This window comes from Lactuca serriola, chromosome 6 (genome assembly GCF_051521515.1).
Source record: "Lactuca serriola cultivar US96UC23 chromosome 6, Lser_US96UC23_V15, whole genome shotgun sequence".
Lineage (NCBI taxonomy): Eukaryota > Viridiplantae > Streptophyta > Magnoliopsida > Asterales > Asteraceae > Lactuca > Lactuca serriola.
The window spans coordinates 116,846,624-116,870,602 of NC_136413.1; positions in this window are offsets into that span (position 1 = coordinate 116,846,624).

Below are 23,979 nucleotides of genomic sequence, written 5' to 3' on the forward strand. Positions count from 1 at the left end.
AGTCAATGTACCTACTTGGATAAGGTGTTGAAACTATTCAACATGGAGAATTCCAAGAACGGTGTCTTACCTATCCAAAGCAATACCAAGCTGAGTAAGACTCATAGTCCGAGTATAGAGGATGTGATAGCTGAGATGAGTCGAGTACCAAATGTTTCCGGAGTTGGATCGATCATATATGCTATGACTTGTACTCACCCTGATGCAGCCTTTTCTTTGAACGTGGTTAACAAATATGAGGGGAATCCTGGTAAAGCTCACTGGACTGGGTAAAGAACATTCTTATGTACATGTGGTGGACTAAGGACCAGGTCGTTACCCTCGGTAGGAGTGATGACTTGAGAGTGACAGGGTATAGTGAGGCCAACTTTCAGACCGACAGAGATAATTTCTACTCTCAGTCAGGCTGGGTATTTATCCTGAATGGAGGATCAATAACTTGGAATAGTTCCAAACAGGAGACAGTATCTGGTTTCACGTGCGAATTAGAGTACATAACAGCAAGTAAAGCGTTAAAGGAGGCGATATGGATGAAGAACTTCATCGGAGACCTTGGAGTTGTACCAGCTATAAAGGAGCCTATGGAGATTTTCTGTGACAGCGAGAGTGGGGTCGCCTTAGCCAAGGAACCGAGGGATCATGGCATATTCAGAAGCATCGACAAAAAATATCACTTCATAAGACATCATATAAAAGGACTCCTCATAGCAAAGAGGGTATCATAAGAGGAAAACCCATTAGATCGCCTTACGAAGGGACTGAGTTGGGTTAAGCACTTGCAGCATGCAGAGGATCATTAGGCTGAAGGATGATATTAGTTTTAATCATTAAATAGCTGTTTAGAAACTTGTAATAGATAAAATGTAACTGACATTTGATGATTAAATAAAATGAGTTTTGTTTATGAGTAAAGTTACTATCTTGTGTCAAATTTTTACTATTGTTTCATTTTGCATGTTTTGACTTCCAGAATAATAAGATTATTCAAAGTATCCACAGTCGATCATACTTTGGAAGTTGGTATTGAGGCAAGACTTTCATGAATCTGGCTTTTAGATTGTCTAGAATTTTTAGGCATGGATAAAGTTTGCTACAACATTCCTGAGTGCTCACTGTACTTGCAGGTCGAAGGCACCAATGTTGGCCCTTTACATTGTTATCCTGGTTTATCGTATGATTGAGTATTGTGGTGATATGTGAGGTCTGTATCCTTGTAGATAGGATGATACTATGCTTAGTGATTTGTTAGAGCTTCTTGTTATCTGTTCTGGCTATATGTTTACCGGTCACATGTGTTGATGTAGTGTGGTTTGGTTGAGACTGTACTGCTTCGTGCTACCAGTCAACAAACCCGGTAATATTTATATTGGTATGTTATATGTATGCTTATCTGTTACATATATGTCGACATCAATTGGGTGTAAGTTTGGGTTGAGGCAATCTTGCTTTGTACTAAAGGCCAACAGATCCAGGGCGGCCCGGATAAGCTGTAGGCCAGTAGGGCGTACCAGTTAGGCCGAAGGCCTAGAGAACGATCCAGATAGGATGAAGGCCCGGTGAGGCGGTCCAGTCATGCTGAAGGTTTTTTGAGTGGTCGCGATAGTCTGTAGGCTGGTGGGGCATTCCAGTCAGGCTGAAGGGTCTGTATGCATACTATTTTTTGTTTATGTTATTTGCTATGTGTTGGTACTTTGGGGGAACTCACTAAGCTTTATGCTTACCGTTTTTGGTTTATGGTTTCAGGTGTTTCAAAGATTCGTGCAAGGCGAAGGCATGACCGTACACATCCTGATTTTATGTCATTGATCTTAGGAGGCATTGATTTTCAAATAATGTTTTGAGAACACCATTTTCTGATTTATAAGTAAAAGGATTGTTTTGAAAAATTTAAAATGGTTGAAATTTTTGGGATGTTACAAGTTGGTGTCAGAGCCTTGATTTGAGTGAATTAGAGGAACACTCATGTGAATCCAGTTTCAAACTAAGGAAAAATAGTTTTAAAAATGGTTTTCAAAGTAATGTTTTTCCAAATAACTTTCAAAGTTTCTTTCAAGATAACCAAAAGAGAATGCAATGTGTATGATCAGCCAGAGCCAGTAAGTAGACCAAAATCACCATACTGTTATTTGATCTTGTGATATGTTAGAACAACATGCCAGTGATAAGCTAGGGATCCTCAGAATTTCATGATAGAATTGTCTGATTATATAATGCCTTATCTCTTATAAAATCGATGATTGATTGTGGTATGAATCTTTCACTTGTAAATTGGCTATTGAGTGAATACGCTAAGTCATATGCTACATGATTTAAATGATCTTAGGATAAGGGGTTAGGTTCTGCAACGTAGCTCTTATCATAGTCCAACCGTTGTGTGATTGAATATGTTACTCTAAGATTGTTTAACTATGGGGTATGTGATTGTATTCATGCAATAGTCATCTGGCACCAATAGAGAGTCGCGTGGCAAATAATGGTATGGTGAGTCGTGTGGGGTCAACCGCCTAGTTACGTTATTCGATAAGGAGGTGGTGTTCCCTAGAATGGGTGTGGTTTGTAGCCGGTCGGCGTAAGGAATGATTAGCCACTCTTGAGAGAATGAGGGCAGGGTGAAGGTGTGCTCGTGATGCTGGGAGTCTGTGATCGAGAGTTCATATTGGAATCTATCGGATTTTATCCTGTTATAGTGCCAGTCAGCTCCTCTACTCGAATGCTGCCTGCTTCGTTCTTTGTGGTACCCATGTCGATGAGAGTTAACCATCAAATGAATACATTAAATTACAAGCTATGAGGGTTAAATAATATTATAATAAAGTACTTGGACCTATTGCACATCTCTTGTCTAAGTCCAACCATTGTAGGGTTGAGTCCTTTAGTCGAAGGATTATTTAAGCTTTGTTGCATGTAATTGTATTCATGCAGTGATTAGATGCATTCGTAGGGGTTCTTCAATATCTGATGGAAGAGGAGGTGTGGGTGGAATCCTAGGAGAGCCTAGGAAGTATTTAGTGCTGTTGTTTCGCTATAGAGCAGGTATTGGGAATATTTTTTGAGTAGGTCTTAGAGGACCGGAGACGATTGTTGAGGAAAGTATGGATAGGTGTGGAAGGTAGTATTGGGCCCGTACTACTGGAAGCATAGGATCCATACTTGAATCAAGGAAAGTTTCGGGGATTCTAAGGATTGGCCTGGGTGATAGCATGGTTTGGTACCATGATTCGTGGCAGGGGTTTCATACCTGTTGATCTTTTGCTTATGGCTCTCGAGGCATGAGGATGGGTCGGGTAATTGTTTTGGGCCTCGGTGGAGATATCGGTTTGGGTTGAATGGTTAAGAACTTGATGAGTTGGTTGGTTTGAGGTCTCAAAAGTTTCACTTAAGGCCATGTATTTGAGTCGCGGGACTCCAGGATGGAATGACCATTATGATTGGCTTGGAAATTATAGTTGGAAGTAGAATGGTTGAGGGATGGTTTGGTATGTCGCTATCGGTGGCAAGGATCATGCCCTTTTCAGTTTCCGATTTTGAAGAAGGAGTGAGTAGACTTACGATTTTTAGAAATTAGATGTAAACCCAGCATGAGGTTAGTTGGTCGCAGATTTTGGCGACAATATGTCAGCTCAGGAGTGTGCAGGTGGAGTGATGTGTTATGGATGCTTGTGATGTGTTCAAGGGTCTGTATGCTTTTGTGTAAAACATTTATGGTAAGAGGTCAAGATTGGAAATTTTCAGAGGTCTTCATCTAAACTCAGGATTATCTTAGGATTGGTTGATCCCTATCTGTAAGGTCATCCTATGTGTATTAATCACTCTGGGGTTAGGAATGATGGTCCCTACTTAAGCCGGTTTAGGTTATGATTTGGTTTCAAAACTAGTGGGTGGTAGTTTGAGCCCTAAGTTGGGGAGAATGGGGATTCCCGGGTTGAGTATCAGTCGTTGAGGGATTTGTCAGTTCGTTGTTGGATTGCTATTTTCAGATTAGTTTCGGGCAAATGTTGATCGGTAAACCATTTCTAGAAGCGGTTATGTTCAGTTCCGTGTGAGTTTTCTAAGGATGTGCATGGTGGTAAGTTCTTGATATGTTTCCAAGACGGCTGTTTATAGGTTATGGGCCCAGAAATCATGATTGCTCATTTCTTCTGCTTATGGGACCTTCGGTATTGGCGTTGAAGGAATTTGGAAAATCTCTAAAATCAGCTAGTTTAGATAAAGCAAATAATTAAAGGTTGTTGGGAGTATCGGTCAGGTATTAGGAAGTCTTTGCGGAATGTATGAATTACAATTCCGGTGGTTCACAAGTTGTTGTTAGGGGTCTCGAGTGGTTTTCCAGATGGGGGTACGCCTTAGCGGATAGGGGTTGGATGCAATGCGGAAATTCTTGGATTGAGCATCCTTGCTCGCCAGAGCAGTGGTTGGTAATGGCATAGCAAAGAATCAGGGGTTATTTAAGGCTATGGTACATCATATGGTTTGGTTTTGGTTGATGTTCGCGGTCGGTATGTTTTGAGGATCATTTCTGCATGTCTCTGGTAGTGTCCCCAATTAGGGACTGGGGGTAGATTCAAAAGGATGCTCACCAGTTTTAGGGAAGGTTCTGCGAGAATATATTATGAATGGCCATTTTCGAGTAGGATTTTGGTGGAAACTTGCATTGGAAATCCCGAGTGTATCCGTGCAAGGTATGTACCTAGAGAGATGTGGGTTAAGAAAATTTTATGTCAAGGCATCAGCTGGAGGGTTTAGGATTTAGCTTATGTATCTGTGCTATTCGATGGCTCTACCTTTGTGAAGGCCAGGCAAGTGATGAGGTTTCAGGCTTATAGCAGCAGTGTATCGGTCCGACGGTTAAGGAAATCTATATGTTGTATCTCTTTGTTGTCATTAGGAGTTGAATAGATAGTTTGACGAATACGTGTCATGGATTTAGCATTGGTTTAGTTTGGGCAGTCTGTCACGGAGTCAGTCCAGTCCGAGATTTCAGGCTTTAGATAAAATACGTTGGATATCTATATGGAATTGTGGAATATATCTTCTTCGAGTGGGAAATTCTACTAGGATCAGTTTCCTTGGGAAGGAAATTGTATGTTCAGGGTTGTGGTTATGTCCCTTAGGCCGTGGGGCATGCCGGGAATGATAAGAAATGATTTCGAGGACAAAATCGAATTTAAGTGGGGGAGAGTCGTAACACCCGGTTTTGAATCACTTCCTTATTCAGGGTTGCGGGATCATCAGTTATCATAAGGCTTGGGAGCTTGGGGAAGAAAGGATTTGGCCCTTTTTGGATAAGGATGTTAAAGTTTAAGTGGTCTGACTTTTCGATGGTGTTTTGGAGTCTAAGAGCATAATCATAATTTTCTAACTCTATTCTTTATAAATTTTGGTTTTGGTTTGGGGAGTTTCAAGGCCATGATGGTTGCTAGAAGTGTAGGGCTTCTCGTCACCTTTCCGTGGATATAAAGTTCATCGGAAACAGACTTAAATCGAAGAACTTATGGCCTTCAGAGTATCTAGGGTTTTAGAGGGAACCCTAGTATGCGGGGCATACCAAGGGAGTACATTGGCCGTACTTCTGCGGAGATCAGTACACTTGGCATATAGTGATATATGTTGGGCATAATGCAAAGGGTGTTGCGGGGGTGCGAGGCCTCGTACGTTGGGCATACGAGGAGTACGTTGGACGTACAAAGGTAAGTTAGAAAACCCTAATTTTTTGTTATGCCCTATATAAGCTTTATGATAGCCCCTTTTGTTCATTTCTAAGTTAGAATCCATGCTCTAAATACCCTAATTCTACCCCCTAGCTCATGTTTGGTGATCTTGAAGCTCTTTGTGAGATTTGTGGAGGATTTTATGGGTCTAGAAGAAGAAGGAGGAACTTGAAGACTTTTTGTTTGAAGGAAAGCATCGAGATCCATCATTTGCAACACCTTTTTGTAGCTTGGGAGGTATAAAGTTCAAACGTATCCCTTTCATTTCATGGATCTTCTTTTTGGTTCATTTTTGGTCATTTTGACCCCTTTTGGTTGATTAGTGGTAGTAAAAGTCATCTTGGAAGCTTGAAATTGTAGATCTAGATATATCATGGGTTCCTTGGTCATAAAGGTGCACACTTTATGGTGGTTTTGGTTCCGTCCATGTATTACTTCAAGTATTAAGCTCTCTTGAGCTCTAAAGTCCCATTTAGCCATGCATGCACATAAAGTTGGCAAATTTATGTGATTAACCACCTTAGGAAAGTCAGATCTGACCTTAGATCCATGTCTTAATGGATTAACTGATGAATATAGAAAGTTGGTCGTGGTAGGTGAGTACGCTGTGCGTACAGCTATGTACACTGCACATACAAGCTTCCCATGCTGTACGCTGAGCGTACAGGACAAGTATGCCCCACGTACTCGGCAGACTTGGGCTTTTGCATTTTGGGCTTCGATTTGAGTTTGGTTGTGTTGGGCCATGTTGGGCCATCTGGACTTTTATGGTTGGGCTGTTGTGACTTGTTGGACTTTCTTGGGTAAAGGCCCACGAAAGGAATTGGGCCCAATCTATATTTGGGCCGTAGATGTTTATTTTGTATTGTAGGCCTTTGGTCATCTAGTTTGAGCCTTGGATTTGGGCTAAGCTGAAGGAAGGGTAAAAATGTCTTTTACCCTAATTTGGACTCATAGTGTGAGTCAGGGGATATATGTTGATTGGTTGTCTTTGTGGTATCTGATAGCATGTGCATTTTAGTGGATCTGCAAGCAAAGATTATTTGTAGGATCAACTATTGTGGTATCTGATAACGCGTGGATTTTAGTGGATCTGCAGCGAAAGATTTTTCGTGGATCTATCAGCCAACAACCAGGGATCGTCTGTATGATTTGGCAACGTGAGGTGAGTTTTCCTCACTATATATGTAGGTTGAAGGAACCAATGCCGACCTTTTAGATTGTTAACCTGGTTTATCGTATGATTGAGTATTGTGGTCATCTGTTAGGTCTGTATCATGGTAGATAGGATGATGCGATGGTTAGTAATCTCTTTGACCTACCTGTTATATGTTTACTGGTCGCATGTTTTGATGTATCATGCGTGGGTTGAGACGGTATTGCTTCGTGCTGCCAGTCAACAAACCTGAGAATATTTATGTCGGTATGTTATATTTATGCTTATATGTTACGTATGTGTCAACATGGTTTGGGTGTATGGTTGGGTTCAGGCGGTCCTGCTTAGTGCTGAAGGTCAACAGACCAAGGGCATCTAAGGCCGAAGGCCCAGAGAGCGGTGCAGATAGGATGAAGGCCCGGTGAGGCGGTCCATTCATGCTGAAGGTTTTGTGGGCGGTCCAGATAGTTTGTAGGCCGGTGGGGTGTTCTAGTCAAGCTGATGGATCTCTATGCTTGTTGTTTGTTGTTTATGTTATCTGCTATGTGTTGGTACTTTGGGGGAAGTCACTAAACTTTGTGCTTACAGGTTTTGGTTTATGGGTTCAGATGTTTCAGAGAATCGTGGCATGGCGAAGGCATAACCATACACATCCTGATTTTATGTCATTGATCTTGGGAGGTACTGATTTTCAAACAATGTTTTGAGAACACCATTTTGTGAAAATTTTACTTGTAAACGGATCATTTTGAAAATTTTTAAATTGTTGAAATTTTTTGGATGTTACAAAATAACGCTAAAATTTTGTAGAAATTGGCGTTATGATCGTCGTTTTATGCCCTTGAATATTAAAATTCATCACATCCTTTGTTTTGTTGTAGTTAGATGTCGAATAAGATAAAATCATGCCGGTAGAGGAAATTCTTCATAAGTAGTCAAAGCCTTCTTCAAAATTGAATGATTCAAGCATTTAATCAGGTTTGAGTAGTAGTAGAGTGTTTCGAAGCCTCGAGGTCTACGATCATGTTTTAATTTGGATTGACAATGAGATGAACAAGTGAAGAAGATTGATCCATGAATGAAATATGATCAGTAGATGAAGCCATTTATGAATGATTGAGAGAAGAACACACGGTATTGAAGAATAACAGAGAACTGCTTTAAATATTCTTGAATAATCTAAGAGCATAAAGAGATAAATCTAGACAACTTGGGTATTTATAGTGTTGAAATTACAAGCGGTTACCTTTTGAGTTTGAAATGACTAGAAAAAGTGGAGAGAGAAAACCACTCTATCATGCAATAAATTATTGTCTTATCTTACACTCAAATAGGCATGACGTTGCCCATGCGCATTATTACTTTTTGAATAACCCAATAGAAATCTTCTTGTTCATCACTTCTTCAATAGAAAAGGGTAGTTGTGATGATGTTATTTTCCAAGAAAAACGCTTCATAGGAAGGGAATTAAATTGCTTCTCAATATGTAGAAACATGACATTTCAATTGGAGTAGTTTTGTAATCACTGAGTCACCCTCCATGTAACATCCTAATAATCAGAGTAAAATTTACATTTTTCAAAATCAACCCAATGACCATAAATATTTACAAAACATTGTTTCAAACATGATGGTCAATAATTAGAGTATCCTAAAATGCAAAAACGGTAAAATCCGAAGGATGTGCATGATCATAGATTTGCCTTGCCTCGATCATCTGGAGTACCTGAAATTGTTGCAATCAAAATGTCAGCATGAAGTTTAGTGAGTTCCCCCAAAGTAGCACTACAGAAACAGATAACCAAACAAATATCAGGTCCATAACCTCCTGTTTGGATTACCCCAGGCCCGCAACCTTACGGTTGGAATGCTCAATACAGAATGGGTCTACAACCTCCTGGTTGGATTACCCCTGGCCCCCAACCTTGCGGTTGGAATACCTCGACCCAGAAGCTTTCGGTTGGCTTACCCAATTCATAACGGGTCCACAACCTCCTAGTTGGTTTACCCTTGCCCCAAAACATTATGGTTGGAATGCCGTAGCCCACAACCTCTCGGTTGTAATGCTTCGGTCTATTAAATGACAACACAAAGCAGTACAGTCTCAACCCCACCATATCATGTCTTCATATACATAACAAGTAACATATATCCAACAACAACTAATCATATACCCAATCAACTAACAAACATGTAGATTTATAGATCACTACCGCATAGCAACATCCTATAAACTAGTACACAGATAGAACATATCACTTCAGTATAGCCACATCCTCTATATCAGTATATATGAATTGATAGGCTATAATTGGTGCCTTCGACTCACAAGAACAGTGGGGAAAACTTACCTGAATCACATAACTGTAAAAGACTGTGATATGATCCCTTTTTCTGCATTACATTAACCAACAAATCCACTAACACCACAAACAGATAAAATCTTAATCAATATGTCACACCCCAAAACCAAGAACAGCGGAAACGTTCTGGGGCGGAGGACGTCATGTAAGGTAATCACAACACAGTAAATGTAAATAGGCAAACAACATCATCCATTGCATTAAATACATAAATTTAATACATGCGTGTTCTGTATAGTTTTAGACACCAAAAATATAACGTAAATCAAAATAATAAAATGATGAGTCTTGAGTACGCTCCATCATCTCAAAAGCTGGCATCGGTACCTGTCTACTGATGACCTGAGAATACAAGTTATTTTGAAAGAGTTTATCAGCATTAAGCTGGTGAGTTCATAAGTATTTTAGTGTCAATGTTCGTTGTCAAAAACGTTTGAACCTGTCTCAATGTATAAGTTTGTAAAAATGTAAGTAAATGTTTAAAAGTGTTTGCAAAAGTTTGAATCTCTCAGAAAATCCTATATTTTCTATAAAAGTAACCTTCTACCAAGGCTTAACTGTTTTGTAAACTCGTCTGTTGTAAAAGTGTGTAATTACCCAAGTATAACTATCATTTGATAAAATATAGTTTGTACATTAATGCTTAACTGAGTTTATCACCAAAATATGTAATGGGTAAATCATTGTAGTACTGTAGCTTTGTATAATAAGAACTACTGTTGTACTAATTACTACTACCTTAAACCGGATTTATATTAAGGTATAATGTGATAATTGCACCATACTATCGACTGATAACAATGACATAAAGAACGGTCGTAATAACGGAATGACGTTTGGCACCCGCAGACCTGCAGGTCCGGCTGTAGCTAGCAGCAAGGTGTAGGATAGTCAATCCAATATAGATCTATACGCAAACTCAACGCTCTCCCTCCAAGAGAATTCTGGCTACAACTCGGGCCATGACATTTAAGGCATGCTCCGATACAGTGGATTACATTTGTTATCGTATTCTTGCATATGTGATGAAATGTTTCTTGTTTTAGTATAGTTGTATATGTTCTCATAGTATAGTTGTATATATTCTCTTCCTAGTATAGACTCATGAATGAACTGACTCATTGATCTAGCAGTTGTAATAGTACAGTTCTGTGTTACCCCGATGGTAACTTGTTAACGGTGCGTCTAGTACGTATGATTATGGAAGTACTTTTATGTCTATATATGTATATTTGATATGTAATTAACATGGAAACGACCTTCGGATGGTCACCCAAAATCCCACCAGACCACATCCAAATCGAGGAAAAGGAAATAGGGTGGATGGCCTTCCTAAGCCCTTTAAACATTATTTATACGTCTATACATATATGGGCATGCCATTTATAATATAAAAACATAAATAAGTATTTATAAGACATTTGAAACATAAGTATTATTTTTAAAGAAAGATTGACTTGATGTCAATCTATAAAACAATTTGAAGGCGTAGATTTGATTAAAACAGATTAAGTATAAGGAAGATTTGTTTAAATCACAGTTGCAGTGTAAATTCGAAAAGTAAATGGGTTTGGAAAACATTTAGAAGTAAAACAGTTTGATAGGTAGTTTGAATAGTGATAAAATCATGGTTTCCCTAGTTATTAATCACATGTGCTTAATGCAATCACATGTGATTTAAACAATAACTATAAGTATTTAACTTGTATTCCCCCCCCTTGAAAGCATATAAAAGCATTTAGAATATTTAAAAATGTTGATTAAGGGGTATGAAACTCACTTGATTGATTGAAGAAAGCGAGATGGAAAACCGGGCAGAGTTTCGTCTCGGAAAACGGATTTCTCTCGGGATTCTCGGGAATCTCGGGAGTAAAATCGACCCTTGGGACTTGAGCAAAAAGACCAGAGCTTCGGGTTATAACGGGCAAGGAAAACGAGACAAGGTTGTGAGAGAGAGGAGAGAAATGAGCTACATTTTCGGAAAGCCTCGCATCCTATTTATAGGAAGGCTGAACCGCCTCCGAACGCGGGGCGTACGCTCGTACGCAGCGCGTACGCATACGTCATGCATGACCGAAGCCTCGACTGCCTCGGTTCGGATGGGACGGGTTGCTGGGTACGCGGGTCGGATGGGACGGCGGGTCGGACGGGACAGCGGGTCGGACGGGTCGGAGCTTCGGACGGGTCGGACGGTTTAGAATTCTTCGGATAGTGCGACGTGGACGATCCGAGACCCTCGATCTCAGTACGCGGGGCGTACGAAGGTACGCAGGGCGTACTTCGGTCCAATCCGATGACTCCCCTTCGGATATTACCGTGAATTTATAATTAAATTTATATTTATTATAAATAAACTTCAAAAATTCATATCTCCTTCATACGAACTCCGTTGTTGACGTTCTTTATATCCACGCGAAGGTGAGACCATGATCTACAACTTTCGTTTAGATTACGTTGGCAAATTCCGAAATTATTTTTATTATTTATTTATTAAAATGACGTGATTAAGGAATTTCTTCAAAAATTCATAACATCCTCATCCGAGGTCATATTTGGACGTTCTTTTTATGAACGCAAACCTTGATATGATTCCTACTACTTTATTTAATCCGAATAAGATTTTAGGAAGGTTACATTTTGACCTAAATTTGACCGGTTTTTACATTACATTGACTCGAAATATCGGGTTGTCACATCATCCCCCCGTTAGAAGGAATTTAGTCCCGAAATTAGAATTTTAAGCAAGTTAGAAATTACAAATAACTAAGCAAAAAGGTGAGGGTATTTCAGTTTCATCTGATCCTCACGTTCCCAAGTGAATTCCGGTCCTCGCTTGGCATTCCAGCGAACCTTCACGATAGGGATACGACTTTGCTTTGTCTGCTTGACCTCACGGTCCATGATCTCTACAGGTTCTTCCACGAAGTTGAGGCTCTCGTTGATTTCGATCTCGTCGAGTGGGATTACAAGAGTCTCGTCGGATAGACACTTTTTCAAGTTAGATACGTGGAATGTAGAATGTACGTTATGAAGTGCGTCTGGTAGTTCGAGTTTGTAAGCTACGGGGCCGACTCTTGCAAGAATCTCGAAAGGCCCTATGTACCTCGGATTAAGCTTTCCACGCTTGCCGAAGCGTATCAAGCCCTTCCAGGGTGAGACTTTGAGGAGGACTCGGTCTCCCACCTGAAATTCCAAAGGTTTCCTTCGTTTATCAGCGTAGCTCTTCTGTCGGTCTCTAGAGGCTTTCAATCGTTCACGGATCTGAACGATTTTCTCTGTTGTTTCCCGAATGATCTCCGGACCGGTGAGAGTACTGTCGGAAGTTTGCCCCCTGGCTAATTGGGTATCACCCACCTCAGCCCAGCACAGAGGGGATCTGCACTTACGGCCGTAGAGAGCTTCAAATGGAGCAGCCTTGATGCTCGTGTGATAACTGTTATTATAGGAAAACTCAACAAGGGGTAAATGAGTATCCCATGCCTTCCCAAAGTCAATCACGTAGGCTCGCAACATATCTTCTAGAGTTTGGATGGTCCTCTCACTCTGTCCGTCGGTCTGAGGATGGTAGGCTGTGCTCATGTCCGGCCTTGTTCCTAGGGAATGTTGTAGTGATTGCCAAAATCTTGAGGTGAACCTACTATCTCTATCGGAGATAATGGACAAAGGTACACCATGTAGCCGTACGATTTCCCTAATGTATGTTCTCGTAAGTTTCTCCATCTTGTCGATTTCTTTGATAGGCAGGAAGTGTGCAGACTTGGTCAATCTATCAACGATGACCCATATGGTGTCAAGTCCACCCGTTGTCTTGGGCAACTTGGTTATGAAATCCATAGTGATCCGCTCCCACTTCCATTCCGGGATCTCTGGTTGCTGCAATAACCCAGAGGGCTTCTGGTACTCGACCTTAACCTTTGCGCAAGTAAGGCATTTACTTATGAAGGTAGCAATCTCTGCTTTCATATTAGGCCACCAGTATAGCTTCTTAAGATCCAGATACATCTTATCTGAACCTGGATGGACGGAATACCGAGTGTTGTGCGCCTCGGTCATGACCAAGTCTCGGAAACCACCATGTTTCGGTGTCCAGATCCGGTTCATGAAATATAAAGCTCCGTCACCCTTGGCTTCTAAATTCTTGTCCATTCCTCTAAGGGATTCACTTGACACATTTTCAGGTTTCATGGCCTCAAGTTGAGCCGCCTGAATTTGCTTAGTCAGGTGTGAATGGATGGTTATCGATAATGACTTGACTTTGCGACCAGAATATTCCTTCCGACTTAGGGCGTCTGCTACTACGTTGGCTTTACCCGGATGATAACGAATATCGCATTCGTAATCACTGAGTAGTTCGACCCACCGTCGTTGTCTCATGTTGAGCTCCTTCTGATCGAAAATGTGTTGTAAACTCTTGTGGTCGGTAAAGATAGTGCTCTTCGTTCCATACAAGTAATGTCTCCAGATCTTCAGGGCAAACACTACTGCTCCTAGTTCAAGATCGTGGGTCGTGTAGTTAACCTCGTGTGTCTTCAATTGTCTCGAGGCGTAGGCGATGACCTTACCTCGCTGCATCAGAACACATCCGAGTCCTTGGTTTGATGCATCGCAATAAACTACGAAGTCTTCTATTCCTTTGGGAAGGGATAGTATTGGTGCGGTGCACAAGGCTCGTTTGAGCGTTTGGAACGCTCTTTCTTGTTTCTCTTCCCAGTCAAAGGCCACGCCTTTCTGGGTTAGGGTTGTAAGAGGCTTCGCTATTCGTGAGAAGTTCTGAATGAATCTGCGGTAGTAGCCAGCGAGACCTAGAAATTGACGAATTTTTGTAGGCGTCTTCGGTGCTGACCAGTTCTCAATGGCCTTAATTTTGGATGGGTCCACGTGGATTCCCTCTTCGCTTACCACGTGTCCTAAGAATTCGACTCTTCGGATCCAAAATTCACATTTCGAGAACTTCGCATAAAGTTTCTCCTTTCGTAATGTCCCTAGAACTTGTCGTAGGTGATCGCCATGTTCTTTCTTACTTCGGGAGTAGATTAGGATGTCGTCAATGAAAACGATGACGAACTGATCCAAGTAAGGTCGGCATACTCTATTCATCAGATCCATGAAGACTGCGGGCGCATTGGTCAATCCGAATGGCATCACCATGAACTCGTAATGTCCGTAACGAGTTCGGAAGGCGGTCTTCGGCACATCCTCCTCTAGCACTCGTAACTGGTGATATCCGGATCTCAGATCAATCTTAGAAAAATAGTTCGCCCCTTGCAGTTGGTCGAATAGATCATCTATGTGTGGCAGAGGGTAACGATTCTTGACCGTCAGTTTGTTGAGTTCTTTGTAGTCAATACACATACGGAAGGATCCGTCCTTCTTCTTAACGAACAAGACCGGTGCTCCCCAAGGTGAGAAACTTGGCCTTATAAAGCCCTTGCTGAGCAGTTCGTTAAGTTGACCAGAGAGTTCTTGCATCTCGGATGGTGCTAAACGGTAGGGCGACTTGGCTACTAGGGTAGCTCCTGGGACCAAATCGATTCTGAACTCGACTTGTCGTTGTGGAGGCAACCCGGGTAGTTCTTCTGAGAAAATGTCAGGGAAGTCGCTCACTACTGGGAGGTTCTTTAGTTCTTTCGTTTCTAGGTTCGTGTCGACGACGTGAGCAAGGAATGCGTGGTATTCCTTACGCAGGTATTTCTGTGCCTGAATACTTGATATGATGCGAAGACTTGCACCGGGTTTGTCGCCATAGACTATAAGAGTTTCGTTAGACGGAAGGTTTAGACGGACTGCTTTCTCGAAGCACATGATGTCGGCACGATGAAGGCTTAACCAGTCCATGCCAATGATAACGTCGAAACTTTTTATTGAGACTGGCATGAGGTCGATTGGAAATGAATGGTTATCTAGAGTTAGGGTACAACCTAAGTATATGCTACTCGTATTTTCAGTTTTTCCATTATCCATTTCTACGGTGAATAGTTCTTTGAGTGCGTGCGGTGGTTGATTAAGCATGCGAGCAAATTTATGGTTTACGAAGCTTCGCTCCGCTCCACTATCGAACAAAATGCATGCATAGGAGTTATCGAGGAGGAACGTACCAGTTACTACTGTCGGGTCAGCAACTGCTTCCCCGTGGCCTATAGCCAGTACTCTCCCTGCTCCTCCAGCATTCCTCGCTTTGGGGCAGTCCCTCTTAAAGTGGCCTGCTTCGCCACATCCATAGCAGGTTGGGCTCGCACCAGAGCCAGGGACTTGGTTGATAGGTTGTGCCGGGAACTTACAGAATCGGACGGTGTGTCCTTTCTTGTTGCAGTTAGAGCACTGCAATTCACGGCAGGGGCCGTTGTGGTGGTAGCTACACTTGTTGCACTTGGGCGAACTTCCAGCATACCGACTCACCGGAGCAGTAGTAGCAGCAGTAGGGGTTACTGCGGCATGAATTGCCACCAATTGCTGCTTTTTGGCAGCCTGATGCTTCTTCCTTTCATCCCAGAATTTCCGCTTAGTATCGGCGGGTTTGGAGGGTTCTGGGATGGCTAGGGTGGTTGTGGTTGCAGGGGTTTTGACTCCATGGTCAATGAGTCGTTGTGCCAATCGTTTGGCACTGTCGAAGGTAGCGGGGTTTGACGCTAGCACATTCCCCTGATACGGAGGCACTAGTCCCCATATGTACCTCTCGATCTTCTTCCCCTCAGTGGGAACCATATTGGGGCAGAGGGCCACCAGCTCGCTGAATCGGGCAGTATAAGCGACCACATTGGTGCCCTTCATTGACAGGTTCCAGAGTTCCTGCTCCAGTTTCTGGATCTCGCCCCTCGGGCAGTATTCCTCAGTCATGAGGTCTTTCATTGTTTCCCAGCCCATGTCGTTAGCTACGACGAGAGTTAGGGCTTTGACGTGGCCGTTCCACCACGTTAGGGCTTTACCCTCAAAGGTGCATGCGGCATATTTCACTTTGCACGCAGCAGGGCATGAACAGATTTCGAAGACTGATTCAGTCTTCTCGAACCATTGCGAGAGAGCAATGACTCCGCCGGTGCCATAGAAAGGCTTCGGCTTGCAGTTTGTAAAATCCTTGTAAGAGCACTCCCTTGAGCGCATAGGGATTTCGATCGGAATAGATTCCACAGGGGTTCCACCTCTGCTGGCATCAGAAGAGTGATACTGAACCATGGCAGTTGCCACTGCTGCAGCTACGACAGCATTCAGGGCTATAGTATCGATGACCGGAGGCAGAGGAGGTGGAGGTGCAGGATTATTCCTATTCCTGGGAGACTTGCGAGGAGGCATCCTTCAGCTAAAAGTTTATAAAGATAAGGAAGATGGTAAGAATCAATTTGTAAGCAACGTGAGAGTGACACATGGACTAACTAACCATAGTCCAACAGTTGAAAGAGTGTTTGAAACCTTAATAAGAAATATTAGTAGGAAAGCACAAGTGTATAGATTTTTCCCAGATAGATAGATCTCAAAAATACTGGTATTACTGATGTAATAAGTTCAGGGAAAATCGACCTAACAGTAGGTCATACATCATACCATATAGAAAAGTTTGATAGTTCTTAGATTTCAAATTTTGAGTAAGGAAAGTTAGAAACATTTTACACACAAGTGCTACTTGGAGCACAGATGTTAAAGGCTATCCTTTAATTAAAAGACGGAGATGTACTAGACATCAACCAACGGCGATGGGAAAATCCCGGGCGAGTATTGCGGTCGGACACTTGACGAAACACCTCTTGAAGGTGTCGATCCTGAGTCCTCTGACGAGCTCGAAGCTCCAAGATTTCAGCTCGTGAGGCAGCCAACTGCTACTGCAGGGTTTTATTTGTCCTCCGGGTCCGTTCCATGTCTTCTTCAAGACGGCGGATGCTGACTGTGTTGACACCTGAGTCGGCATCAATCTCTATGACCCGGTCGACGGCTGCTCCACCTTGCTCGACAATACGAGCTATTCTGCGGATAATGACAGGCAGAGTTCGGTCAGTAGAGCCACCATCGCTGACGTTGTAAAAGGTTCGGTCCCCAAAGTATGGTAAGGGTTGACCCTGATCATCACTCCAGCGGTTCAGGTTGTTTGCCCACAAGGGAGTAGGACCTGGAAACGCTGGTCGAGGGTTGTTGTTCGGGGCTTGACCTGCAATCGGTAGGTTGTTGACTTCAGGCTCGGAGTCGGATCCATCCGAAAAGCCTTCTGCGAGGTGATCATCCAAAGGGATTGGATGCTCAACTTCGGGCTCTTCATCGATCCGCCCGGCATTGCCTTCATTGGGAAAGTACGGGTCGCCATGATGGATATCTAGCCATCAAGATCTACGCGAGAATAGAGGTATAAGAATATAGTATACGTGTAACTAGTAGCACAAAATACTCCTATAGTATTTTTAAGTTAAGTTCTATTGATCTTCTTGTGGTATTGTTGGTAAGTTTTTAGACTTGTTAACCTATCACAACCATTCTAAGGCATGTGCTAATCACTCCTAGGACCAGCATAGTTGATCAGGCTATGCCATTCCCAGGACTGACCATACATCCCCGAGCTCACTTGTGATATTTAACAATCGTAATACTTTTGTTCTTGTCATTGTGACACTTATTTTAGTATGAATGCAGACTAGTATACTTAGTTAAATATTTTATTATTTAAAGTATAGACTCTTGGTCAGAGTTTAATCCCTAATGGGTTTATAGTTTAGTATATCTTTTATGGGTTGATATACTCAATTCACTATAAACAATGCTCTGATACCAATCTGTCACACCCCAAAACCAAGAACGGCGGAAACGTTCTGGGGCGGAGGACGTCATGTAAGGTAATCACAACACAGTAAATGTAAATAGGCAAACAACATCATCCATGGCAATAAATACATAAATTTAATACATGTGTGTTCTGTATAGTTTTAGACACCAAAAATATAACGTAAATCAAAATAATAAAATGATGAGTCTTGAGTACGCTCCATCATCTCAAAAGCTGGCATCGGTACCTATCTACTGATGACCTGAGAATACAAGTTATTTTGAAAGAGTTTATCAGCATTAAGCTGGTGAGTTCATAAGTATTTTAGTGTCAATGTTCGTTGTCAAAAACGTTTGAACCTGTCTCAATGTATAAGTTTGTAAAAATGTAAGTAAATGTTTAAAAGTGTTTGCAAAAGTTTGAATCTCTCAGAAAATCCTATATTTTCTATAAAAGTAACCTTCTACCAAGGCTTAACTGTTTTGTAAACTCGTCTGTTGTAAAAGTGTGTAATTACCCAAGTATAACTATCATTTGATAAAATATAGTTTGTACATTAATGCTTAAGTGAGTTTATCACCAAAATATGTAATGGGTAAATCATTGTAGTACTGTAGCTTTGTATAATAAGAACTACTGTTGTACTAATTACTACTACCTTAAACCGGATTTATATTAAGGTATAATGTGATAATTGCACCATACTATCGACTGATAACAACGACATAAAGAACGGTCGTAATAACGGAATGACGTTTGGCACCCGCAGACCTGCAGGTCCGGCTGTAGCTAGCAGCAAGGTGTAGGATAGTCAATCCAGTATAGATCTATACGCAAACTCAACGCTCTCCCTCCAAGAGAATTCTGGCTACAACTTGGGCCATGACATTTAAGGCATGCTCCGATACAGTGGATCACATTTGTTATCGTATTCTTGCATATGTGATGAAATGTTTCTTGTTCTAGTATAGTTGTATATGTTCTCATAGTATAGTTGTATATATTCTCTTCCTAGTATAGACTCATGAATGAACTGACTCATTGATCTAGCAGTTGTAATAGTATAGTTCTGTGTTACCCCGATGGTAACTTGTTAACGGTGCGTCTAGTACGTATGATTATGGAAGTACTTTTATGTCTATATATGTATATTTGATATGTAATTAACATGGAAACGACCTTCGGATGGTCACCCAAAATCCCACCAGACCACATCCAAATCGAGGAAAAGGAAATAGGGTGGATGGCCTTCCTAAGCCCTTTAAACATTATTTATACGTCTATACATATATGGGCATGCCATTTATAATATAAAAACATAAATACGTATTTATAAGACATTTGAAACATAAGTATTATTTTTAAAGAAAGATTGACTTGATGTCAATCTATAAAACAATTTGAAGGCGTAGATTTGATTAAAACAGATTAAGTATAAGGAAGATTTGTTTAAATCACAGTTGCAGTGTAAATTCGAAAAGTAAATGGGTTTGGAAAACATTTAGAAGTAAAACAGTTTGATAGGTAGTTTGAATAGTGATAAAATCATGGTTTCCCTAGTTATTAATCACATGTGCTTACTGCAATCACATGTGATTTAAACAATAACTATAAGTATTTAACTTGTATTCCCCCCCTTGAAAGCATATAAAAGCATTTAGAATATTTAAAAAGGTTGATTAAGGGGTATGAAACTCACTTGATTGATTGAAGAAAGCGAGATGGAAAATCGGGCAGAGTTTCGTCTCGGAAAACGGATTTCTCTGGGGATTCTCGGGAATCTCGGGAGTAAAATCGACCCTCGGGACTTGAGCAAAAAGACCAGAGCTTCGGGTTATAACGGGCACGGAAAACGAGACAAGGTTGTGAGAGAGAGCAGAGAAATGAGCAACATTTTCGGAAAGCCTCGCATCCTATTTATAGGAAGGCTGAACCGCCTCCGAACGCGGGGCGTACGCTCGTACGCAGCGCATACGCGTACGTCATGCATGACCGAAGCCTCGACTGCCTCGGTTCGGATGGGACGGGTTGCTAGGTACGCGGGTCGGATGGGACGGCGGGTCGGACGGGACTGCGGGTCGGACGGGTCGGACGGTTTAGAATTCTTCGGATAGTGCGACGTGGACGATCCGAGACCCTCGATCTCAGTACGCGGGGCATACGAAGGTACGCAGGGCGTACTTCGGTCCAATCCGATGACTCCCCTTCGGATATTACCGGAAATTTATAATTAAATTTATATTTATTATAAATAAACTTCAAAAATTCATATCTCCTTCATACGAACTCCGTTTTTGACGTTCTTTATATCCACGCGAAGGTGAGACCATGATCTACAACTTTCGTTTAGATTCCGTTGGCAAATTCCGAAATTATTTTTATTATTTATTTATTAAAATGACGTGATTAAGGAATTTCTTCAAAAATTCATAACATCCTCATCCGAGGTCAGATTTGGACGTTCTTTTTATGAACGCAAACCTTGATATGATTCCTACTACTTTATTTAATCTGAATAAGATTTTAGGAAGGTTACATTTTGACCTAAATTTGATCGGTTTTTACATTACATTGACTCGAAATATCGGGTTGTCACACAATAGTACAAAATCCTCAAGTTTGACCCAAAATTCAAACTTGGTCAAAAATTCAACAGTCAATGGAAGTTAACGAAAGTCAAAGCCCAAGACTGATTGCGTACGATGAGCGTACTCCACGTACACCCAACGTACACGATTCAAGTCTAGTACGCCAAGCGTACTCCTAGGTATGCCCAACGTACACTAGATGATCCCAACATTCCATGAAGCACTTTATCCCTTACAAAATTTTGTCCAAAGCTCAAGATGTAGACTCAAAACATCGACTTAAGTCATAAAGTTTCCACTGACTTACATGGCTAGAAAAGGTCCAAAAGCTAAAACCTAACCTGTTGATCCATTAAGACATGATAACTCTTGCAAGGAAGGTATGGTTGGTCCAAGATCACATTTTTATTTTTCCTAATAGCTCCATAATGTATAAATTTTCCAACTCTATCCATTACAATGGTGCAAACAACAAAGATCTAGTATTTTAAGTTTCAAAGGGGCCAAAAGTGCATCTTTGTTACTTAATCCATTAAGTCCAATTGTCCAACCTTTAGATCTGAATCAAAATGATGTTTAGATGGATAAAGTTTCCAATTTTATGCATAAAAAGGTCACAAACTTTCAAGATCTAAACTTTATGCACTAAAGTGACTAAAAGCTCATAACATCAAAAACTAGCCAGATCTAACAAATGCATCATCAAGATTCAAGACTTATACCTATAGAAGATAGATCAAGGTGAACGGATTATGGACCTACAAGCTCCAATGCAACCAACACTTCTCAAATGAGCTCCTTTTTTTTTTCAAGATACACCAAGAACACTCCAAAGTACTCAAGAACACCTTCTTTTGCTCACAAGTCTCAAACAATGGGATTATTATTCACTTAACAAATATTCATTATTAATTTTATAATTCCTTAGTTTATGCAGTCGGGTTATGTATGAAGAATATCCGATAGACTGTGGAATGTGTGGTTTCCGCCTCATTCCCTATTCCTTGTTTGGTTGTGGGTTTAGGGAAGATCTTCACAATTAACTGTCTGTTCGATATTGGTTTACACATAACTAGTATGAACTTAGTAGTCATAGAAGGAATGGGTTAATCATGCTTTTAATAAAAAAATATTGGAGTTCCTTGAGGAACATTATCAAAAGATATCAAAGGACCATAACAGTTAAATCTGTAAGTATCTAGTGAATACTTCAGGGTTATGTACATGAGGATCCGACAACCAATAGGATGTGTGGCCTCCGCCTCATTCCCTGTTCCTTGTTTGGTTGTGGGCTTGAGGCAGAACCACCCAATCAATTGTTTGTTCGATTTGGATGGTATATGATTTGTATACACTAAGTACTCGTAGGAGGAAGTAGTAAGAATCATTTTTTTTACTTAACATTCGTTACATAAGAAAATATAAGGTTTTCTGGAGAAACACAACGCAGTTTTTGAAAGAACACATAACAGTTTTCTAAAACAAAATGCTTATGAACTCACCAGCTTAATGCTGATACTCTTTCAAAACCTACTTATTTTCTTAGGACATTAGTAGATAGGTACACACACCAGATTCAAGAAGATGGAGCATAGTAGCTTCGAGTCTTTACTTGTTATTAACTTTTGGAGTCAGTTGTTTATGATTTGAAAACAATGTAAACATTATACTATTACTACAATAGTTGTTGTTGCTTTGATTACTATTATTCAATTGTTGTGATACTATACATGACGTCCTCCGCCCCCGAATGTTTCCGCCGTTCCGGTTTAGGGGTGTGACAGATTGGTATCAGAGCATTGTTTATAGTGAACTCAGTATATCAACCTGTAAAAGATATACAACTATAAATACAACGGGGCCGAAGTTCTCTGACTAAAAGTATACTTTTAAAATATAAGTATTTTACGAGAAGGATAATAATAAGCATACATACTAAGAAGAAGTATGACAATAAGAACAAATAGGAACAAAACAAACAAAAGTACTTAGATGTTGGACACTACAGTCAAACCTAAGCAATTATGTAATCATATCTAGAATAAATATAACCTCATGAACTATATTTATTTGAGATACGACCAACATGTGTTTGGGAGTGATGGTGGTGTTGCAACGGGCCTAAAACTTACCTAACTCTATAGACGAAGTATCCCTAGAACAAAACATGAAGATAAAATACTATAGGAGTATTTTAAGCAGTATAACAAACTTACATGAGAACTAAAAGACCTTTACTGGCAGGTCTATTGTTGCGAAGTGCATGCTTCCAAGGTTATATATAATTAGGATCTTATAGACTTAGAGTTGGTGATTTTCGCTCTACGACATGTTCCTTGTTTGGTTGTGGTTTTAGAGTAAGATCACCTATTCGAAGGTCTACTTGTTCTTGGTTATATACAACTTTCATGCACTGTTTGACTATAGGAGGACCTAGTTTGGATCATCAATAGCTACAGAAGAAATGATTTACATAATCTCATAAGATTCTTTAGACATTCCCATTATCATGCGAACAACCTAGACATAGATAGCCACTTCACTACAACCACTAAAAGAGAAGACAATGAGGAATCATATGGAGGAGGCAAATCTTCCATCAGGAAGTGATGAAGATCTATGGTAAAACCCGAAGCATGATCTATAGAGAATAGGAAAACCATAAGAGAGTCCTGAGGCAACAAATTCCAACAGCTAAATTCAGGACCCTCATAACTACGACATGAAACCCCTCCCGAGGCGCGCAAGGTGGTAGAGCACTATATACGTGTTGAGAGAAAAACTTTGAGTCACACTTGAACAAACGTTAGAACAACTATATTGCGGAATAGTTAATCTTGAAGGATATAAAAGCCCAACATTAATATTTAGAGTTAGGTGTTAGAGAGCTAGTTGCGGAAAAGTAAAGAAATATAAATGACAACAATTGTTATATCAAGTATACACTTAAGCTGATTCATAACAAGGAATGCATTCAAGCCAAGTTAATAAGTGAGATCAAACATAGTGATTAATTCACAAAAGACTTGCTCCGAAGAGAGGTTGTGATTGATTATCAGAGTAAGAAGAGTGAATAAGTAAGATAGAAAGATAACTTCTGAGATGTGTATTAGAATTAGATGTGATACACTTCTTGCACACTTTTGATTACATGAGAATGAGCTCTATTTATAGATACTCACAAAGATTACTAGTTTACAACTCTAAGAGTAGCCATGCAAGGCATACTGGACAGTAGAGTGTATTACAGAAAGGATAAAGTAACGTAATCTAGATAGAAACTGCGGTAGTAGAGACTTCGGTTGATGACTGCTGATGAAGTGGCTTGACTGTGGTGGCTTGGAGGCTGCGGTAGCTGAAGTTCAAGAGGGTCATTTTTTATGATTCAAAAATTCCCTCCTAAGTGACCTCTTTAACTTTTGAT